Below are 7,583 nucleotides of genomic sequence, written 5' to 3'. Positions count from 1 at the left end.
ATGTGTCAGAAATGACCACAGTCAGGATTTCAATAACCTGGATGTCGAGATGTCAAGTTTCTACCCTTGACCCACAGATTCTTAAAGGACCTCAGTTATTCCTACGACATTTTCAAGAGAAGGAAACTCCCTCACTGTTCTGGAACTGTTAGTTTCTTATTTGAAGTGGCAAAACATGACATTTTAAAGCAGAGGAGAAAAGATAGCAGCTGCAGTGTCTTCTTTTTTTTAAAATTTATTTTATGAAGTATAGTTGATTTACAATGTGTTAATTTCTGCTGTACAATGAAGTGATTCAGTTAAACATATATACACATTCTTTTTCATATTATTTTCCATTATGATTTATCATAGGATATTGAATATAGTTCCCTGTGATACACAGTAGGACCTTGTTGTTGATCCATTCTCTATATAATCGTTTGCATATGCTAATCCCACACTCCCAGACCTCCCCTCACCCATCCCCTCCCGCTTGGCAACCACAGGTCTGTTCTCTATGTCTGTGAGTCTTTTTTTGTTTTATAGATAGGTTCATTTGTGCCATATTTTAGATTCCACATATAAGTGATATCATACGGTATTTGTCTTTCTCTTTCTGACTTACTTCACTTAGTATGTTCATCTCTAGGTCCATCCATGTTGCTGCAAATGGCATTATTTTGTTCTTTTTTATGGCTGAGTAGTATTCCATTTTGTATATACACCATACCTTCTTTATCCATTCATCTGTTGATGGACATTTAAGTTGTTTCCATTTAGGGTGTCTTGGCTATTGTAAATCGTGCTGCTATGAACATAGTGGTGCATGCATGTTTTTGAATTCTAGTTTTGGCCAGATATACACCCAGGAGTGGGATTGCTGGATCATATGGCAATTCTATTTTTAGTTTCTTGCAGTGCCTTCTTTTTTTTTTTTTTTTTTAGTTGTTAAGCAGTTTAAAGTTTATTGACCTCCTGGTTTTTTTAAAAAAGTTAAATTTAAGGTCACATCTCTAAGTTTGATGCACTATATACAGATCGTGCAGAGCATGACTACAAAGAGATACAAATTAGTCCAGGCTGGAAAAGATTTACTAGAGTACAGAATCATTTTCATAAATACATATAAAATTCTTGTGAAGATAGAAGAGGACTGACTCTTCAGGTTTTCTGAGACACTTTTCAAAGTGATTCAAGGCACAAAATGTGCACTATTGTGAATACATACAAGTGCCTCTAATACAGCCCATCATGTGCCTCTAATACAGCCCATCAAAGATTTGGCTTCATGACTTACAAAACTAAATGTACTGAAATGAGATTCTGCTTCTTAGCTGAAAAACCACAGGACCTATAAACATCATGTAGATAATTATTCCAAAATATGGAGATACAAATACAAGCACTTTATTTGAAAAAGCAAACATGAAAGGTAGGTGTAAATTCAAAGTGTTTAAATGCTTCCATTTTGAATAATTCAATTAAGAACCTATACAAGTTTGTTCCCAGAAGCTAATGCATCAATCACTAGTCTCCACTAAGGAAAATGAATTCTAAAAATTAACATGGTTTTCAATAATTCAAATTTCACTATTTATATAAAAACGTAGTGAGCCCAATAATATCCAATAGCTTCAAAAGATAAGCTAAAGACTTTTTTGATGTAATCAATTTACCAATGTTTGTCCAGGTCTGTTTAATATATACACAAGGAAAATACACTCACTCTATAATTTCTTATAAAACAGCAAGTAAGGAGTAGATGTAGGAGATGTAGAAGGGGAAAGAGAATTCAGAAAGTCCTTCTCTTCAGTAACTTTCACTTCAGAATCATCAAAAAGCAACCAGTTCCCCTCATACTCGTTTAAGCTTTGCACTACATATGAAATTTTGTTTTCAGTGCCACTCATGTTAATGCCTGTTTGGTCACTGGATTCCTTGTTTCTATCAGATTCATGGGTCCCATTAGTATTGTTAGTCTCAAGAGTTTCTATTTTCAGCAAATGCTGTACTGGCAATTTTATCAGGATTAGATGCTTTGTTGTATAACTCATAATCTGCTTTGCTCTTTTGTCCTCCAAGAAGTCCAACAGCGTCTACATTTTTTTTGTTCAAAACTTTACTTGGCTGGGTATTTCCACTGACTCTAATTGACACTTCTTCATCGTCATAATTTTCGACCACACTCCTTGCTTCCTCCTCATTCAATGGTTCTGGCTCACCTATTTCACACGTTTGGTCGAACACAAAATTTTCCTTATCTAGTTCTAAACTGTTAAGGTCAGTGACTTTAACAGAAGCAGTATAATGCCCACTACTAACTGTAATGCCACTATGCATCACAACTACAAATAATCCATAGCTGTCATCGGTTGACTCTGTGCTCCATTCTTCTAGTGACAGTTTAAGAGGTGCCAGTAAAGGAGTGTTGATCTTGGAAAGTCCACCACCATAACAGTCAAACTCCAAGCCACTAGCAGCAAAGCACTTCAAATGAATAGTTATAACTTCAGGCATTTTGTCAAACAAAAGACTTCGTTCAGCTTCAGTATAATGATGGCAATTTTCACAGAAATATTTATCTTCTCCAACAATCCTCTCCACTGAAGCAAACTGTGAAATTGCCCATCTCAGGGTCTTCATTTCTGTTTTTGGCTCTGGAGAAATTTCAGAACTCTCCTCTACTTTGGAAAGTTCATCTTCTTGCACTGGTACACCGATGTCTTGAAAATCTTCTCTTCTTTCTGTTAAACTTTCACATTCTAAGCAATGAGTCCTTAATACCAGCTGACCTTGAAATAATTTCTCCACTAGCTCAAAACCAATTTGCTCTGCACCTTTGTTTATGGGCTTAACTTCATTTAAGGCATAACATTATTCCCTGGAGATTCAAGTCTACAACGATTAGTTGTATTATCATTTTCACACGTCCCCAAGTCCTCTTCAAGATCATATTCATTTTCTTTAGTTTGTCTTTTGGATTCTTGGTTTGTTGTTATTTTACCCAAACTACAGAATTTAGAAATAATGCTGGGTTACTTAGCTGCAGACTTTAACCAGTTTATTTTAACTCTTGATTTCTTTTGTGAGGGTCTTGCACTCTCATTTTCAGAAATGTACTTGGGGATTATTTTAGGAGGAACATCTAATGAATCAACTGTAGCTTTTCTTTTTGATCTGGCTTGCCTCTGGTTTTCTTCCAAAGATTGGTGTTCTTTAAAGACTTTAACTTTTTTCTTCATGTTACCAAATTCAGTGTCACTTTTCCTTTTCCCATTTACTTTTGGCAATTTTTCTTTATGGTCTTCAGAATGCCTCATATTGTCCATCTCCATGTTGTTATTACCACTCATTTCCTCTTTCTGATGTTTTTCTTCTACCTTAGTAGATAACTCTTCCACATTTTTTACTTCTTTTTTTAGGGGTTGGCATGTTTCTTGAATGTTTCCCAACATGCACTGTAATACTCCCTGTGCATCATGCTGTAGATGTCCTTCACACATAGGGTTGAGTTCCCTGAGTGTGTTAAGTAGTGACCTTGGCTGAGTAGCAAGTTCATCAGTATATTTCTCTGGATTTAAGAGAAAACTAGCCTGAAGCTGTTCGACTGAAATGATCAAGGACTGTAAGCTGCATATTAGTTCATAACTTGCCGAAGAATCTTCTTTGCAAGTTCCCTTATCTTTTTGACTGGCTTCATCTTTTAGGGCTTCTTTCTTCCTTGAAATAATATTAAATACGTGCTTCACTCCAGATTTAAAGTCAGGACAAAAATATAATACCTGAAGTATACTGTTAAGATAACAAGTATTGCCGAGGTTATTCAGTCCCACAAAGGGTAACAAGTTTTCTCTCTTCTCACAGTTGATAGGTGAGGACTGCTGCAGGAACAACTCGATCGATTTCAGATCCTCTACATTCAGAAGGTTTTTCTTCCTCTTCTTGAGAATCTGTGAAATCCAAGGCTCTCTTGGTTTCCTTTTTCTGAAAAAGCTTCAAGGAAAGTCTGTGTTTTTTTTTGTTTTTGTTTTTTGATGGACTACCCCTTGAAAGCCCGTTACTTTCACTAGGTATGATAGCAGGCATTTTCTCTTCAAATCCCATGGAGTTGACAAGAATTAATTTATACAGGGACCTGGTAATCACCAGTCATATCTGGTCATGGCCCAGAGCGAGGTCCGCGGCGAGAGCGGGGGCGACAGCGGAGCCCCTGCCCCGAGCCCGCGGGGGCCCGCGACCCACGGAAGAGCGGGCCCATCGCCCTCCCCGCCGGGGAGTGACCGTCCGCTCTCAGGAGCGGGAACCCGGCCGCCGCTGGGTCCTGCCTGGCGCCGGCCCCGACTACCTCCCCGAAGCGGCGCCGCCCGGGACGCCAAGGAGCCCCGCTCGCCGCCGGCGCCCGGACCGCGGGGCCCTTCTTCACTCCACCGCCCACGGGCACTTGGCGCTTTTCCGCAGTGCCTTCTCAAGCATAATTTATTTCACCTATGACCTATGTATTTTCAAATATTTCAAGTGTTCTAAAAATGCCTTTGGAAGTTTCTTAAAGGAGAAGCTGAACTTAGAAATTGCTTCTTCCCCTCCTGTAATGTTCCCTCTGCCCTTCTGAGTTCTGCCTGAATCCAGAGTAATAGAAGAGATTTACAAGAGGAAAAGGAAGAGAAGTGTATTAAGGTGTATACCGCCTGTGTACACGGGAGATACCAAGGAAAATGAGTAAACCCCCCCGGGATGGCCCAAGCCACCACCTTCTAAACCATCTTCAGCTACAGACAAAGAAAGATGCGGCAGGGAGATCAGCTCGGTGCTTTGTGACCACCTAGAGGGGTGGGATGGGGAGGGTGGGAGGGAGGGAGATGCAAGAGGGAAGAGAAATGGGAACATATTGTATATGTATAACTGATTCACTTTGTTGTGGGGCAGAAGCTAACACACCATTGTAAGGCAATTATACTTCAATAAAGATGTTTAAAAAAAAAAAAAAAAGAAAGATGCGGTTGGGGAGAGGGGAGGCCGGTTACAGGAGGTGATGGGAAAAGTGTCGTACAAGGGCAGATTGTTCTGCAGGTTTAAGTCGGGCCTTCTCCATTTACAAGAGCTTCTTGTAATTTATTTATTATTTATTTAAGTTGATAACTTGTATTATTATCAATACTATACATAGCTTCTCCCAATATTTCATGAATGGATTTTCATTTATTTATTTAAATGTCTATTGCGGTATAGTTGATTTACAATATTGTGTTAGTTTCAGGCGCACAGCAAAGTGAATCAGCCTTCTCTTCCAGGTAAAGAGAGAGGCACCCTTGTAAATGGAGATTTCCTTTATACATGTAAATTTTCCTTGCACAAGGATAACCTCTACTCTGTTTTCAAAGCTTTTCCTCTATCTGTAGTTTCTCAAAAATAACCAGCTCAAAATAATCCTCTGCCAAAGAGATGCCTTCAGGGGTGGCATCTTCTGCTACCCTCACCCGCTGCTTCCCTAAATACCCAGGGAGCGCCCCAGTGAGCCGAGCCCTGTGCTAGACGAGGGGACATGGGACAGTGAGACAGGCAAGGTCCGTGTTTGCACCATTCAGGCAATAGACACGGAAGCACGACCTGTTAGACGTCACTGAGGGCAACCAAAAAGCAGACTAAGCGAGAGTGGAGTTGAGTCTTTAAGGAGAGTGGCATTTGAGTCTAAGTGGAGGCTATGGGTTGGTTCAGTTTCAGAAAGGCAGCCATTCTGGTCATGTTAAGCAGAACGGGATTTCATGCGGGGAAATAGGTGCTTTCAGAACCCTTTGAAGGCCCTGGGCCACCCAGATGGCCTGCCAGGAGCTGTACCTACTGCCGCTATCAGGAAGGTGGGGACCCAGCAGCCAGTGAGGGGAGCCTGGCTCAGGAAGTCGTCGGAGGCTGCGTCCAGGGATCTGGAAGCTCCTGGAAATGCCCCTGGAGGCCCCCAAAGCTGGGTCTGGCCACTGCTCCCACAGAGAAGCCTTGGAGGCTGGGCAGGACGCCCGCTCCGGTCCCCGTGCTGCCATCACTGTGTTGCAGGATAGCTCCAGTCCCCCCCTCCCCCTCCACCTCCCCCCTTCCCCTCCCCCTCTCCTGCAAGTGCACGGAATCCCAGCCCTGGGGGTTGGGAAAGGTGGTGGTTGGCTTCCCACTGCAGCACTCCTAGGGCTGTTGTGAGGAAGCACCACACACTGTGTGGCTTGAACAATAGATAGGTGTTGTCTCACAACACCTGGGGCTGTACGTCTGAGACCAAGGTGTCAGTGGGGTTGGGTCCTCCTGAGGGCTGTGAGGGAGGACGTGTTCCTGGCTCACCACCCCCCGCCCCACCCCCAGCTTCCAGGGGTTTGCTGGCATCACACCTTCTCTGCCTTCATCGTCACATCATGTTGTCCCTTGTGTTCCTGTCTCTGTGTCCAAATTTCCCTCTTTATAAGGACGCTTGTCATATTGGATTAAGACCCACCTTAATGACTTCATCTTAACTGACTACATCTGTAAGGATATTATTCCCCAGCAAAGTCACATTCCGAGGTTCTCGGGGTCAGGACTTCCACATATGACTTTGGGGGACACGGTTGTGCCCACAGCACTCAGCTTCTGTAGGAAGAAGACCTCAAAGTCCAATGGACTGGAGATGGGGAAGGTCTACACTCTACCACAGGCCAAGGGGCAGCTGTTGGGGGGCAGATTCAGCTCAGAGGGAACCACTGGGGCCAAAGATCTAATGCAGGAGTGAGTGTTATTTGAGGAACAGAAAGGAAACCTTGGGGCTGCAGGGGTTGAGTTAGGGGGCGGCGTGGGATAGGGTTGGCCAGGTCATGGGGCTCTGAGGCCGCTTGAAGCTGCTGACTTTCACGCTATGTGTGGTGAGAAGCTACTGGGAGTTTCTAAGCAACAAATGACATGACGGATGTGCATTTTGGGGACACACTCTGGCTGCTGTGTGGGGCAGTGGCATACGGGGCCATGTGGGGGAGTGGAAGGATGGTTTGAGGGGCTGCTGCCGTTGTCCTGGCGAGAGACTATGGCAGCTTGGACCAGGGGGAGCGGTGGCCAGAGAGAGGGGATGGATTTAGAATAAGTTTTGTTGACAGCTGCCCAGATATGCAGAGCATTACCTTACAGCCCACAAGGATGTGGGTTAGAGAATGCGGATGTGGCAGGTGGCATCTGCAGGTGTCATAGAGCTTTCTAGTGGGTGTTTGTTTCCTGGGATGACATCCACAGCACAGGGTTTCTAGTGACCACATTTTCTTAACACCAGATCAGTACACTGAGCTGGGCAGGAGAAAGGACACTTATAGGGTGGTGGCGGTGTGTGGATTTTCTGGAGAGCTGGACCATAAGTGCTGTCATCCCGGGATGCCAGACCAGGAGACCACAGCTGCTCCCTCCCTCCTAGTGCCCCCCTGACATGCGAGGCCCCGTGTGCTGTGGCTGGGACCCTGGCTTGTTTGGGGGACATGGATTCCCAATCCCCAAGGACTGTGAATGTGTCACCTTTCATGGCAAAAGAGACTTTACAGACGTGAGTAAGTTAAAGATGTTGAGATGGGGAGATGATTCTGGATTATTTGTCCGGGCTTGATGTG

At 43.7% G+C, this 7,583-nt stretch overlaps 1 pseudogene; it reads right to left on the bottom strand.

Moving 5' to 3' along the window:
- Positions 1–1,709: 1,709 nt before the first annotated feature.
- On the bottom strand, positions 1,710–4,068 carry LOC137766071 (ubiquitin carboxyl-terminal hydrolase 1 pseudogene; annotated as a pseudogene).
- Between the last annotated feature and the right edge of the window lie 3,515 nt (positions 4,069–7,583).

Source organism: Eschrichtius robustus, chromosome 6 (genome assembly GCF_028021215.1).
Source record: "Eschrichtius robustus isolate mEscRob2 chromosome 6, mEscRob2.pri, whole genome shotgun sequence".
Lineage (NCBI taxonomy): Eukaryota > Metazoa > Chordata > Mammalia > Artiodactyla > Eschrichtiidae > Eschrichtius > Eschrichtius robustus.
Note: the sequence above shows the minus strand (reverse complement) of the source record. Positions and strands in the feature narration are given on the sequence as shown.